Source organism: Mobula birostris, chromosome 12 (genome assembly GCF_030028105.1).
Source record: "Mobula birostris isolate sMobBir1 chromosome 12, sMobBir1.hap1, whole genome shotgun sequence".
NCBI classification, from domain to species: Eukaryota; Metazoa; Chordata; class Chondrichthyes; order Myliobatiformes; family Myliobatidae; genus Mobula; species Mobula birostris.
In genome coordinates this window covers 32,105,888-32,121,533 of record NC_092381.1, presented here as the reverse complement: position 1 = coordinate 32,121,533, position 15,646 = coordinate 32,105,888, and the positions used below count along the sequence as shown (strand labels likewise).

General features: G+C 39.7%; 1 protein-coding gene across 4 annotated transcripts in view; it reads right to left on the bottom strand.

Moving 5' to 3' along the window:
• ptprfa (protein tyrosine phosphatase receptor type Fa) overlaps positions 1-15,646 on the bottom strand; it is a 358,686-nt gene that overhangs the window by 276,670 nt on the left and 66,370 nt on the right. The window lies entirely within an intron of this gene.

The following is a 15,646-nucleotide window of genomic DNA, read 5'->3' as shown; positions in this document are numbered from 1 at the left end:
CTCACTAGCACCGATTTCATTCCCATTTAAATGTGCTATCCCACCTTCCTTACCTTCCCTACCTTCCCCTTGGATATTTAATTGCCAACAATCTTTACTCGCAACCACAGTTCAGTAACAGCTACCACATTATACCCCTTTGTACTCATTTACACCACCAGTTCATTAAATATTTCAAACACCATGGGTATTCAGAAAAGTGCCCTTACACATATTGTCCGTTCAGAATATAGCAACCTCCGTGCTTTTGAATTAGAAATTTCTGTACTCCACTCTGACTTTTTGATAGCTTTTGTTTAGGTCTCTGCATTGCTTCCTTCTGTCTATCTGCCTGGATTCCCATCACCCTGCCACATTAGTTTAAACCTTCCCAATAGCACTTGCAAACAATTCCCCGCAGGACATTGATCCCAGTTCTGCCCAGGTGTAAACTCTTCAGTTTGTATTGGAGGACAGAGGCTGTAAAACATTCCATCCCACTTAATCTGGAAGAAAATAAATATTTACTGGCTTTACTTTAAACAAGAAAATGACTGCAAATAAAAACACACAGCCATTTCCAAAGTTCAACTAGGATCCATCATCCCCTTTTGGAATCTAGGTGACTCATGTGAAGAAAAGTTTGGAGTAGTAGCAAAATTTGTTGAGCACCAGAAAATGAGAAGACTCCATTTCAAAATTGTATTTGTGTCTTAGTATACTGAAAATACTTTAAGGTACTAAGAAGATCCCTTGATTCAGTTGTGTTCAAAATTGTGTGAAGTAGTGTACAGTAAATTGTTTTCACGGAAAATATATACAGGCCAAGCCCTGGTTATGAACAGATTTAGCTTTTACAGGTGCCTTTAGTTGGAAAACATACAAAAATCACTTGATATAGTGACCATACCTCCAGAATATTGTGATGAATGGCATCAAAACACACAAGAGTCGCCAAACAAAAATCACAATTATTAAATAGACAGAGAGTCAGTGGATGTGGAATGAATGCATGTACATATCTGTCATATTTTTCAATATGGTATACTGCTTGTATGAGAGAGCATTCATAAATTGGGCATTTGGAACCTTGGGTTGATCCATAGTGGATTTTTGGAAACAGTTCTTTCCTTCAAAAGATATATACCAATTAACAATCCAAAAAATGTTAAAGGTCTTGCAAAGAATGAGTCAAAGCTATGCCTTTTAAAATAGAAATACAGCTATACAGAATTAGGAAGAAAATATTCATCAGATGCTTCTGGTCGTGTATCAAATTGAAAATCCAAAAGCTTGGAAACCTTTTGTGAAGTCCAAAAGGAAATTATTGCACAGATGGCGATTTGAAACCCTCAGGGCCATGCTATTAACCAGAATTGTGAAAATCTTTTCATTAGCTAAGAAATTTCTTGTTGAATGATACAATGTCCTTGCTATAGTCTAGTTAATTATACTCATGTAACTCACTATAACATAAATTCTTGTTCTTCATTTCTTATGGTTCAAAGTTTGCAGAAAGAATAAAGATACATTCTTACAATTTCAAATGCATGTTCAGTGACCACTCTTCCTGTGTTGTCTTCTTTATTGGTTTTTAAATACTTCCACATAACTTTTATTTAAGGAATAACTTAATATAGTATTATCAATGAAAAGTTCAAAATGGATGTTTCAAGCATCATGTGGGGTGGAAAAAAACAGCTATACCAATTTGGGAGTGGTTTACCAACACACTTGCAATATTCTTAATCAGCTTTCAATTTCTCAAGCAAAATGCTAATAATCCATCCAATAGCCATAAGAAGTCCCAAAGCAATTCCATCATCTTCCAATCTGTATGTCAAGATGCCAATGTTCAAGACTTGCTACATAACACTTTTCCTATATGGAAAGATTGAAGAGCTCAAATTGTCAAGATCAATAAATGAAAACTTCAAATTCATTGATTTCATTTCAGCCCTATATTGAAATTAATGAAACCCAAGAAAGAAAATTTATACCTGAAACGATTATCCCATAGTATGCACTTAAAAGACTAAGATTATGAAAGTATACCTTTGGATTCTTCAACATTTAGTTTTGCAGCTAAGATACTACAGAATTGAATTTCTTTTCCTTATTGATAATTCAAAATATAGTGGGGAAGAATTATTTTCTAAATACAGGTGTCCCCCGCTTTTCGAACGTTCGCTTTACGAAATCTCACTGTTACGAAAGACCTACATTAGTTACCTGTTTTCGCTAACAGGTGTTTTCACTGTTACGAAAAAAGGCAGCACGCGGAAAAAGCAGCGCGCACCCCGAGCAGCCGCTCCTCCCCTGGATTCGGACCGGCATTCCCACCAGCATTGCTTAAACACGTGCCTGTGAGCAGCCATTAGCAAGATGAGTTCTAAGGTATCGGAAAAGCCTGAAAGAGCTCGTAAGGGTGTTACACTTAGCATAAAACTAGACATAATTAAGTATTTCGATCGTGGTGAACGAAGTAAGGACAAAGTGAGTTTGGCTTGTGGAAGTTGACGAAGATGATGTTGAAGAGGTTTTGGCATCTCATGACCAAGAACTGATAGATGAAGAGCTGATGTAATTGGAAGAGGAAAGGATAAAAATCGAAACCGAATGCAGTAGCGAATGCACCGGAAGTGAAGTCGTCCAGGAACTGAACGTGAAGCAACTGCGTGAGATTTTCACTGCAATGATAAAGTACGACTTTAACTTTGAAAGGATACGTCGGTTTAGGGCATATTTGCAGGATGGTTTGAGTGCTTACAAAGAACTGTATGATCTAAAAATGCGCGAGGCTCAGCAATCAAGCAAGCCTTCCACATCAGCCACAGCAGATGACGAACCTCGACCTTCAACATCAAGGCAGGCAGACATAAAAGAAGATGATCTGCCTGCCCTGATGGAAACAGACGACGAGATGACACCCGTGTCCCACCACCCCAACCCCTGGGCCGCGGACAGATACCGATTCGCGAAGAATGCAGCGGTAGCCGGGACGCAGCCAGCACGTTTTTAAGAAAAAAAGCCCAAATAAACAAGCTAATTAATTAGGTGCCGCCTGCATGTAAACATCGGCCCAGATCAGAGGCGATTGCCGATTGCGTCGCCTCTGATCTGGGCCGACATTTACGTGCCGGGTGGCACCTAATTAATTAACTTGTTTGTTTCGGCTTTTTTCTTAAAGATGTGCTGGTGCGTCCCGAGCACCGCTGTACCCCTGCATGCTTTGCGTATCGGTTCGCTGCCCGGAGGGTGGGGGCCACTGCACCACCCCAACCTCCGACGACTCAGCCTAACACACCATCATCAGTGTGCTCGGCACTGTCCCAATTCCGGTAAGTGATACTACACTGTACATACATTATTTCTACTTTATATCTGCTGTGTATTTTCATGTGTTATTTGGTAAGATTTGGCAGCTTCATAGCTTAAAGGTTACTAGAGAGCGCTTGCATGAGATTTTTGCTACGGAGAACAGTGCGGCAATGATTGTGGAAAAGTATTTCTATTTTATATAGGCTATGTATTCATCATATCATTCCTGCTTTTACTATATGTTACTGTTATTTTAGGTTTTGTGTGTTATTTGGCATGATTTGGTAGGTTACTTTTGGGTCTGCGAACGCTCACAAATTTTTCCCATATAAATTAATGGTAATTGCTTCTTCGCTTTACAACATTCCGGCTTACGAACCGTTTCATAGGAACGCTCTACCTTCGGATGGCGGGGGAAACCTGCAGATGTACAATAGCGACAAAGCTGAAGCAAGGCAAATTAAAAATGTTTTGGCAATCCTCCTGTTAACCAAACTTGCTAAACACACAGCTGAAAGTGAGAGAAACTGGCTTTGTGTGTACATACCATATATATGCTACTCTCCATTTCACGTTGCACATTTCTGGAGTAATTATTGAGTTGCAATATTAGGGTATTGCAGGGAGGTGTAGTGTGCAGACAGAATAGGGAGGGTGATTTCATTAAGCTAATAAATCAGGCCAATAAACACAATCAGATTTATTATCATTGTCTAATATGACATGAAATTTGATTGTTTGGTGGCAGCAACACAGTGTAAAGGCATTATATTACTATAAATTACAAAATAAATAAATTGCACAAAACTAAAGGAATAAAGAGACAGTGTTCATGAGTTATTCAGAAATCTAATGGGAGATGAGGAAAAACAGTTTTTGAATCATTAGGTGTAGGTCTTCAGGTTCCTGTCCCTCCTCCCTGATGGCAGTAATGAAACGCAAGCATATCCTTTTCCTACTAAGATGGCGCTGCGTATGGTGGCCGTGTTGCAAGCTTTGTTCCAATTTTACAGTATACTTTTGATTTCTGCGACTTTCTTCACATTTCTTGTTCAAGTAGCTGATAGTCACATCGGATACCGTAGACTGACTCTCCTGAACATCAGGAAGATGGCATTTACCAACTACGTGCCCATTTTCTACATCCCCATGGGAAGATAGAGGTTCCCATAATAGCCATTCCGCTGAACAGCAGTGAACAATGGTCAGTCTGGGCCTTTTCTAATGACACTCAGACTAGTGAGGCCCAAAATTGCACCACTGGTGTGACTAGAGCCTGTGGGTGCCGCTGCTCTGATGTACATTCGTTCCCCCCCACCCACCCCCTGGAAAAAGCCATCCAATGGGGAGGTCAGACATCATGGCTCTCCACCACTGTCAGATCTGACCAACCAGCAAATACTATCCACTACTGTAATTTCGAAGGTAAGGGGACCTAACTTTCTGGGCAATAGCACCTGTGCCATTTACCCAATGGCCGAACCACCATGCCCTCTGTACAAAACTCAGTGGGTTTATGGGGAAAAGGCCGACTTGTGGCTCCCAGGAGAGACAACTAGCTGATGGGACACCCAACAAGACAGCAGTAATGGGATGGGATAATGCTTCCTGGCTTACCTTGTACCCCACATACAAATGCTGAAAACCCTGGACCAGCACCTTTCCCTCCTAGGGCAAAAGCGAGGAATCTCACAACAGGAGCGCTTCTGGATGATAGCTTTCCCTTTCTACAGGACGGCACACAATTCAAGGGAAATCATCAACCTGGCCGCAGTTTTGGAGGAGATGGCCAACAGAACCACTAAGGCAATGGATGGCATCCAGGATCAGGTGAGGGCCATCACCACTAAAATGATGGTGCTATGACAGACGGTTTTACAGAACCAAATAGGCCTCAATTTTGTTTTGGCTGAAAAAGGAGGTGCAGATGCCGTTATAGGTCAAGAACACTGCACTGACATCCCAGATAAATCAGAGAACATTACCTCTTTCTCCACTTACATTCAAAAGGAGGTAAATAAAATCCAGAAAATCGGGGCCAGCTTACATGGCTTTAACTCAAAAGGGGGATTGTGGCCCTTCAGTGACATCTCTGCAGGATGAAGCATTAAGCTATCATCGCAGGAGTACTCATACTTATCGCACTTTTTCAATGTTTATGGCCCCTTGTCAGCCGGTGCTTTTGCTCACACCCACAGGGTTATTTATACAAAGAGTCCCCCCTAGAAGAAAGGGGACCTCAGAGAGAGGGAGGTGCACATGATGAGGATGAAGACTACAATGACGCAGAAAGCCCTTCGGCCTATCCCAGAGGTTACTATCCACCCTTCTTACATGAATATGAAAATTAAAATGTACAACAACTCCAATGTTGATAACTGCAGTTGTCATGGAATGACAAAAGGAGGGAATGAGGAATTATTTGCAAAATTAAAAGGGCTAGAACCTAACTGACTTATTGGCAGCTTGACAAGTCATGCTGTGAGAATAATGTATGAACAAAGAATTGTTTGTTCCATGAGAAGCTTCTCAGTCTACTCTTATCAAAATATGTGATAACAATGTGTACCTGCAGCTCCAAACAGTACTTTGGGCTCACTTGGCTGCAGATTTTCTCAAGCTCGGTGAGCAGAGACTCTCCTGTAGCCACCTGAGAACACAAGCTTGCTAATAAACAGTATGTACTTTTAAGTAAACTGTGTTTGACAGTTATTCCCCGGGTCTGAATCCAAAGGCCTCTGGTAGAGCGGCAGATCAACAGCATCACTGTCTGGTATGGGAACTGCATTTTATTCTATCACAGGACTTTGCCGAGAGTGGTGCAGGCTACCCAGCGCATCTGTAGATGTGAATTTCCCACTATGCAGGACATTTACAAAGACAGGTGTGTAAAAAGGGCACAAAGGGTCATTGGAGACCTGAGTCACCCCAGTCAAACTGTTCCAGCTGCTACCATCTGGGAGACGGTACCATAGCATAAAAGCAACAGGCTCCAAGACAGTTTCTTCCACCACACCATCAGACTGCTTAATTCATGCTGACTCTACTGTATTTCTATGTTATATTGACTATCCTGTTGCACATATTTATTAATTACATATTTGCACATTGCACATTTGAACGGAGACATAATGCAAGGATTTTTACTCCTCATTTATTTTAAGTATGTAAGTAATAAAGTCTATATCCTGGTGGTGAGAAACCTTAATGATAAACGTCATCTTCTCAGGCACTATCTCATGAAGATGTTCTTGATGGTGAGGAGTATTGTAACAGTGATGGAGCTGGCCAAGACTAAAGATCTCTGCAGTCTCTTGCGATCCTGTGCATCATTATTTCCATACCAGGCTATACTACGATCAGTACAAATTCTCTTCACCACACATCTAGAGAAATTTACCACAGCTCCTCAAACACCTCACAAAGCAGAGCTACAGGCATTCCTTCTTCAGGATTACATCAATGTCTTGGGCCCAGGACAGATCCTCTGAGATGCTGACATCCAAGAACTTGAATAGCTGTTTGCCCTTTCCATTGCTAATCCTTCAATGATGGTTGGTGCACTTCTCCCGGCTTTTACTTTTTGAACTCTACAATCAATTCCTTGGCCTTACTGACGATGAGTATGAAGTTATTATTATGACAGCATTCCATTGGCCAATCTATCTCACTCCTGCATGACTCAGATGTTGCCATCTGAAATTTAACCACTGGGGATCATTTTAAGAAAGATTAATCAGGAACATTTTTTGGAAGCATGCATTTGGATAGGGCAACAATGCAATTAGTCATGCACCAAAGTCAGCCCAATAGCAAATGTATTTGGAAATAAATCTGAATGTGCTAAAATATATGTTGAAAAATGTGATTATTGCACTTCATTGTTGAGCAATGCAAAGAGGAACTCAAGATGCATTTTCCATTTTATACATTCAACATGTTCCTTTCAAGAGCCAAAAGGAAATAATACCATCCAAAAGTCTTCATCAATTAAACTATAGTTCTGGTCCCCCTCGCCTTGTAACATCTGGAGAACAGTAGCATCTCATCACAAATGCAAGTCAGCTATTCTCCACTGAAAGGTGATTACTCTCAGAGGATATTAGTTTAACAAAACTGTTATTAAAATTATTATGTCAAAGTCTTGTAGCACAACTAGAGCAATATAACTTCTTAAAGGATAAATACAAGGGGTGATTGATACGTTCGTGGCCTACGGTAGAAGAAGTCAATTTTGGAAAACCTAGCACATTTATTTTTCCTACATTTACACACTTACACAAGCGGTCATGGAGCATATGTAGAAGTCTTTGTAGAAGTCGGCGTCTTGGACCTCCTGAAAGTGGTCCACAGCAGGGGTGATTGATAAGCTTGTGGCCTAAGGTAGAAGGAGATGAGGAGAAACTTCAAACTTTCTGCATTTTCACTCCAAGAGTTTCACTACAAAGAAGGGATTGTATGCTCCACGACCGCTGGACTAAGTGTGTACATGTAGGAGGGGACTATGTCGAAAAATAAATGTGCTAGGTTTTCTAAAATTGACTCCTTCTACCTTAGGCCACAAACTTATCAATCACCCCTTGTAATTCAGCATTGTGAAAAGTGACTACCTTTATGCATCTTGCACCCTACCATCATTAATGAAAAACTTGTCCAAGTCCCAACACAAAATAAAGCACTTAGTAAATAAATTTACTCCTTTCTGGGAGTTAATTCGTCATGTGACAGCAGCTAAAAGAAAAAGTTATGAAAATATCCTGGCAGTGAGTCACAGCCCCACGCTCTCCTCAACCCTATCTACAGCTCCTACCAGGACCATTTGAATAATAGTATAAAAACAAGTGAACGATATGGAATTCAAGTTCACTGGAATTGTATGAAAATTTACTGGTAACCAAATGACTGGTGTATGGTGCACCAATTACAAATATAATACCCAAACTTCACATTTGAACACCATAAGCCAAAGTAAGCCATTGAAATGCAATAGCTACAAGTACACCCACCAGTGTACAATTATGACGAGTCTTCAGATCCTGACAAAACAAAATGTCATTTAATGTTCATTTAACTATCAAAATTTAGGTCTGTTTTCAGTTCATTAACATTTCATTCCCCTTGCAAACTTTCTGTATCCTATGTAGAATAATAGGAAACACAGAAAATGGTCATACCACCAATTGCACAATGTCACATCTTTAGACAAGCTAACCAATTGGCCTTGCACCCATTCTCAATTGGTGTATACTAAGTATTCTTTGGAGAATTAGCACATAATCCTAGCTTTCTAGGTATTATATAGTCAATCATATCTTGCTGATAAAAAAAAATCACCAACTCTTTCTTTTGCTAAGTATCCTAAATCTGATTCCTCAGGTTATAGACCTTCCTGGCAGTACGAACAGTTTCTCCACATCTATGTCTAAATGCTTCACAATTTTCAACATCTTTTGGAAACCTCCTTTAGCCTTCCATGTTTCAATATGTGGTCACTTATTTAAATAGTATTCCATTCCTGGTAAAATTTGCAAACATCTCTTCCAGTAAATCATACTTACCACACTCTACAATGCGTATGTTTAATATCCCCAAAATAACAAATGAGAATAAGAACCAATAACATTTAAAACATGAACACTGTGCCCTTTCAGTGAAAGGAAACCCTTTTAGTCTCTATACTCCCTAAAATATCAGCTGATCACTGCTAACAATGGCAAGGTGTGCAGAGATGAGTCTATGTAAGTGGAGGCGGGTGGAGGAGGCAAGTGCGAAAGCAAGCCCCAATGTCTGATTGAATTAAGCACCGTGCTGAATTGGAAAGGTTGGGTCCAGGCCGAATTGTGGTGGTGGGGTTCAGATCCCAGAGCTTTCTGAGAGCAAGGAATGACCCAATGTTTGGATGATTTAAGCGCCGAGCCAGATTGAAAGGGCCAGGGTGTCGTGACTGGAGACGAGGGACAGAATGGTTCTGCTCGGTGCTCCGCGACGTTTACTCAGCTCCTTGCTGAATTGAGGCTGTGTCCTGCTCCAGCTGCAGTGATGTTTAGCTTTGTGCCTTTCATAAAACTTCAGTTCTGAATGCAATTTGCTTACTTTTATGGTTAGCACGATTTTTCTTTCTCTCTGCAAACTGGATGTTTGATGGTCTTTTTTTAAATGGGTTCTTTTGGGGTTTCTTTGTTTTGTTGCTTCCTCTAAGGAGATGAATCACAAGGTTGTATAATGTATGCACACTCTGAAAATAAATGTATTTTTTCTGAATTTTAGTCATACTTTATTAATCCCGGGGGAAATTGGTTTTCGTTACAGTTGCACCATAAATAATAAATAGTAATATGTAAATTTTGCCAGTAAATTATGAAATAAGTCCAGGACCAGCCTATTGGCTCAGGATGTCTGACCTTCCAAGGGAGGAGTTGTAAAGTTTGATGGCCACAGGCAGGAATGACTTCCTATGACGCTCTGTGCTGCATCTCGGTGGAATGAGTCTCTGGTTGAATGTACTCCTGTGCCCACCCAGTACATTATGTAGTGGATGGGAGACACTGACCAAGATGGCATGCAACTTAGACAGCATCCTCTTTTCAGACACCACCGTGAGAGAGTCCAGTTCCATCCCCACAACATCACTGGCCTTACGAATGAGTTTGTTGATTCTGTTGGTGTCTGCCACCCTCAGCCTGCTGCCCCAGCACACAACAGCAAACATGATAGCACTGGCCACCACAGACTCGTAGCACATCCTCAGCATCGTCCGGCAGATGTTAGAGGACCTCAGTCTCCTCAGGAAATAGAGACTTACTTGCTTGGATTAGGCAGGTCCAGTACCAGTCAAATCTCAACAGCATCCAGGATGAAGTACACCATTTGACTGCATTTCCCTTCAAAAACTTTATTTTAAAACATTGCCTCTAGCACCAAAGGGATGATGTCTTCTGCTCTAACCATCAGGATTGTGGGAGAATATTAATCAGACCGAACACAAATGAACACGAAGACATCCGCACACACTTCCTCTGAACTGACCAAAAGTTGTGATGGTTTCTTGATGCCAGAATTTGGTGAAATGCTGCCTTTATATCAATGGCATTCACTCTCAACTTGGCTCTGTAATTTTCTTCTTGTTTGGACCAAGGCTATAATGATGTCAACAATGACTCCAATGAGACTCAGACTGAGAATCCACAAGCAATGTGTCATCATTGTTGCCACAGTTTCCAGAGCTTTGCTGACAATTCAAGGTTGAAGAGTGGGGTAGCAATTACCATGTTATCTGCTCTCTAGATTTATCTGCTTTTCGTGGATAGATCTTGGAAAGTGTTCCTTTTTATTGGACTGATCTACTATTGTAGCTGTATTGGGAATACTCACAACACGCTGGAGGAACTCAGCAGGCCGGGCAGCTTCCGTGGAAAAGATCTGTCAAGGGTTCCGGCCCGAAACCTCAACAGATCTTTTCCACGGATGCTGCCCGACCTGCTGAGTTCCTCCAGCGTGTTATGAGTATTGCTTTGACCCCAGCATCTGCAGATTATTTTGTAGCTGTATTGGGATAGCCTGGTTTGAGGCAATGGTTGGTTCATCAGCAGAAGCCTTCATCACAATAGCCAATTTGTTACATAGACTCTTAGCGATGTCCAACAAACTTGATATCATAAACTAAAACAAATTGGATGAAGAATTGGGAGCCCCTGTATGAAGAATTCTCAACTGTTCTGATGCTTGAGAGCTTTCAGTTCAGATGCCTAGGAGATTTTAGTTAGGTACACATTTTTTTGTCATGAAATGCCCTCTCATGGAAGGCAGGAACTTTTTTTATTTGTGCAAGGTTTGTAGAGGGAAGAGAAGAATACAAACTTAGAAATTCAGCAAAACTCTACACTTTACTTCAATGAGTTGTTACCACTTATCAAATGCCATTCAGAAACCAAACATGAACCACATCTGCTTGTTGCCTTACAGATTCTAACACATTTTTATTCTGGCATCTTCCCACCTTCCGTCCAGTCCTGATGAAGAACCTCTGCCTGAAATGTTGACCGTTTATTCATTTCCATAGATACTGCCTGACCTGCTGGGTTCCTCCAGCACTTTGGGTGTATTACCCCTTCACGACAACTTCTTGTCTTTGCCAGCCTGAGTTCTTATCCTAAGAATTCGACATTTTGTTTCCTATTTTATAGCCAGTGTATTTCTCCCCACTCCAATGAGTCCTTCAGTTGGAATTGAAAACAACTTGACATAGTACGTTAATCTGACAATGCTTGACCTGTCACCTAGAGACAAAGTTGAAAAAGTACCCTCTTTCTATGCTCTGGTTGTATTAATCCTATGTTCACAGATTATTGGTTTGTAATACTATAAATGAACAAAGAATCATAATCAAGAGAAAATCTGCTGATGCTGGAAATCCTTTGTTTTTTGCTTACAATCGCTGGTCTGTGTTTCACTGGTTCTCCAAATGCATTCAATGCCTTATTTCTTCTAGCTCAATTGCAAGACAAACACTGAGGTCTGACCAAATACCTTGCAATGTGGAGAAAACATGACTTCAAATTTACCCACCCCTCGCTGTACTCCATTTGTTTTGCAACTTTTCTCGCACTCTTTGTTTTAAGATGCCTACCCACTATATAATGGTCTGAACTATAATCCTAAAACCAAGACAATAAATTATATACAGGTGCTCGTATGGGTGCTCATATCAAAGAATCCTGATAATAAATTCATGAATTATGCTGCAGGCATGATTCAAACAGCAAAATGAATAGAAAGCTGGGCAAAAACAGAAACAGCATATAGGATTTGTAGGATGAGAATTCAATACTGGCAAAGGTGAAAAGTTATCATAATTGTTCACAGTTTACATTGACTTACATGAGGCAATCAGTAGTAAAGGGGCTGAATAAACTGAACTAGGTGAGCAGCTGATACAAAAGGAATAAAATGACATTATTTAAGTTGCAATAAGCACATAACTATACAGTGGTGCATTTTGGTAGAAAACATGACAATTACAAAAAGTTTTAACATAATCTTGGACAATGAGTCTATCTGGGATAAAGTGCAAAAGAAATACAGCTATAAAAGTAGAATTACAGGTTAACCTACGAAAATACAAATGAAGCACCAGGATACATTTCTGGTGGAATAAAATTGGAAGTAATAGCAAATGTTAGGCCCTTGTAGAACATTATTAGATCACTTTTGAGGAAAATATTAGGCAGATCTGATCTGCAGGTTATAGAAACTGATACAGAGGCACTGGAGATGAGGCAAAGTCCAAAAGAGCTAATAAGGGGTTATAATAAAGATCAAACAGATTTGACCTATTTGTTCTCCAAGACAAAATGCTGGTGGAACGCAGCATTTTGTGTGTGTTGCTTGAACTTCCAGCATCTGCAGATTTCCTCGTGTTTGTGTTCTCCAAGACTAAGGGTTTCAATTCTTAAGATGTTGGAGTTTGACAAATTTGGGGAAAGTATATTTACTTGTGCAGCAACCAACACTATTGACCATAAAAATAAGAAGAGAATTGTATTTTCAAAGAGTGAGAAGAATGTGTAACTCATTACCATAATAATCAACCAAGGAGAGTAACACAGATTTTATAAAGCAGAATTGGATAAAGAGTTGAAGGAAAGAAAACATGAAATGGTATGCTGATAAGGATAGGTTAAGAGGAAGAGTCAGAGACCAGCAGGGATGAATGACCTGCTTTTGTACTGTAGATTCAATATGAAAAAAAATAAATCAAAGGATTAACATTATAGAATCGTGTTAGGCTTTTCATAAATGAGTATGTTTTTAATGTACTTCCTTTCTAATTCTGTGTCTCTGGCCTACTGCCAGTTTTAAGAATATTAAGCAGATACTGCAGAATGAAAAATGTGTTCTACACACCACCCTTAGCATTGTAAAACTAAAAAGAAAATCATAGATTATGTTACAGACTTGAGAAAATCTGCAGATGATGGAAATCCAAAGAAACACACACAAAATGGTGGAGCAACTCAGCAGGCCAGGCAGCATCTATGGAAAAAGGTAACAGTTGACTTTTCGGGCCAAGACATTTCTTTAGGTCCTGATGAAAGGTGTCGGCATGAAACATCGATTGTTTACTCTTTTCCACAGATGCTGTCTGACCTGCTGAGTTTCCCTAGCATTTTGTGTGTGTCGCTCATAGATTGTGTTGTTAATTTTACTGTTGTATTTATTATCTAACATTTAAAGAAATCTATGTTGCTAATTAAGAAAGGGTAATTCTCTCAAATAAAGCCATTAGGAAATGTAAAGACTGCAAATATTTTCCTTTCATTTCAACATCAACTCCTTTGTCATCTTTGGCAAGTGAAGGAAAGGTGAAGGCAGAGAGAAGGGATTGATGTATAATTTCAGATCTACTTTCAGTCATGTCCCTTCCTCTTTCTCTTACTTCCAGCAAACATGCTACTGGGTCAAAACAGCATCAAGTACCTGGGAAATACAACAGTGAAAGAGAATAATAAATCAATCCAATACAACTCAGCACACATGCTCACAGAGCAGAGAAATAAATACCTCAACTTCTCACTACCAGCTATATTCTGATAAGTGGACGCAGTAAACACACCCTGATTTATATTTTTAATATCAAATAACTGAAACTCAGATCCTAATATTTAGGCTGATAAAGTCCCAGGAGGCAAGCAAGTTGAGTAGATCCAAAGTCAACATCTCATTTAATAAAGCATTCAATTCATTTTCAGTTGGAGTTGAGAACAAATGACTGCAATCATAGATTACTCCCCTAATAGCTAACATTCAAACTTTGTTCCAATAAGACTGTGAATAATCTTGCTCCCCTTTTATCGTCCCTCTCTCTTCCTGGAGATGGTCCCTTGCATATGTGTAGTCCTGGATACAATCATTATACTGAATGGCTTGTCTCACAAAGGAAGATTATTTCAAACTGAGTCCTTCTGTCAGTCTAAAATAGTCTTTTCAACTCTGACATGTAGTAAAGTGTCGCCAATTACAGTAAAATTTACATAATCCATCACATTTGAGACACTGTCAGTGCCAGACTGACAGATTTTCTGGATTAGTGGATATTAAGCTTTACCTAAATGCTGGTTTTCAAAGGAATCAGTTTAGGAATTGCAATGAAAAGGTGCAGTGAGAATGGGTAATGATTCACGTTCATGATTAGGTAAAATAGAGTAAGAATTTGGGAAACACAGTGGTTGCATTTCTTGGTTTTAATTGTGATTTGCTATGTTTTTCAAGCAAGGTACACCATTGCAATCACTGGGTTGATACTGTTAAAAGCCATCATGTTTACACTATTCGGATCACATACAGCTGAAAAGCACAGCCTTTGCTCAGTGGAAATCACTGAGAAAAGAGCTGGTCAGATTTGGGTTCCAGAGATCAACTGAGCGGGTTTTTAAATCACTCAGAAAACTTGCAGCAGTCAGGCAGTAGTGGTAATGCAGGGCTTAGAATAAATCAGAAAATATGACGAGGATAATACAATAATCATGAAGGACCACCTGACAAGACACTGAGCACATTAGTAGTAACAGAATAAAGAACAAATCTGTGTAATGTTTAGAATATGATGTTTTTAAGATCAAAATTTTGAGGAACCAACAAGGAAAATGGTTGGTATAGAAAGGGTTAACTGATGGATTGATGATTAAGGGGCTTTGAGGGAGTAGTGACCATAATGCAATAGAATTATTTAAAGCTGGAAGTGATTTAGTTTAATCTGAATCCAACATCCAAAATCTCAATTAAGCAAATGATAAAGGCATAAATCAGCTACAATAGATTGGGAATCTACATTAAAAGAAATAACAATAAAGCAGCTCTGGTTATCATTGAAAGAACTGGGAATCTCACTAGCCAGTCCATCAGGATCAAGGATGAACACTTGCACTCCAATTCTGCATATTTTAAGGAAGGTTGTGAGGCCATCATAAAGCAATGGTGTCGGGCAGAAGACAGAAATACTCTTCTTCCAGGAAGGCATTTAGATTAGATTAGACACACAGTCCTCTTTTATTGTCATTTAGTAATGCATGCATTAAGAAATGATACAATGTTTTTCTAGAATATCATGGAAACACATGACAAACCAACTTAAAAACTAACAAAAACCACATAATTATAACATATAGTTACAGCAGTGCAAAACAATACTGTAATTTGATAAGAGCAGACCATGGCATGGTAAAAATCTCAAAGTCTCTTGAAAGTCCCATCATCTCACGCAGACGGTAAACCTCCAGCGCTGCCAACTTGCCGATGCAGCATACTGGAAGCATCCGACCACAGTCCGACTCCAAGTCTGTCCGAAAAC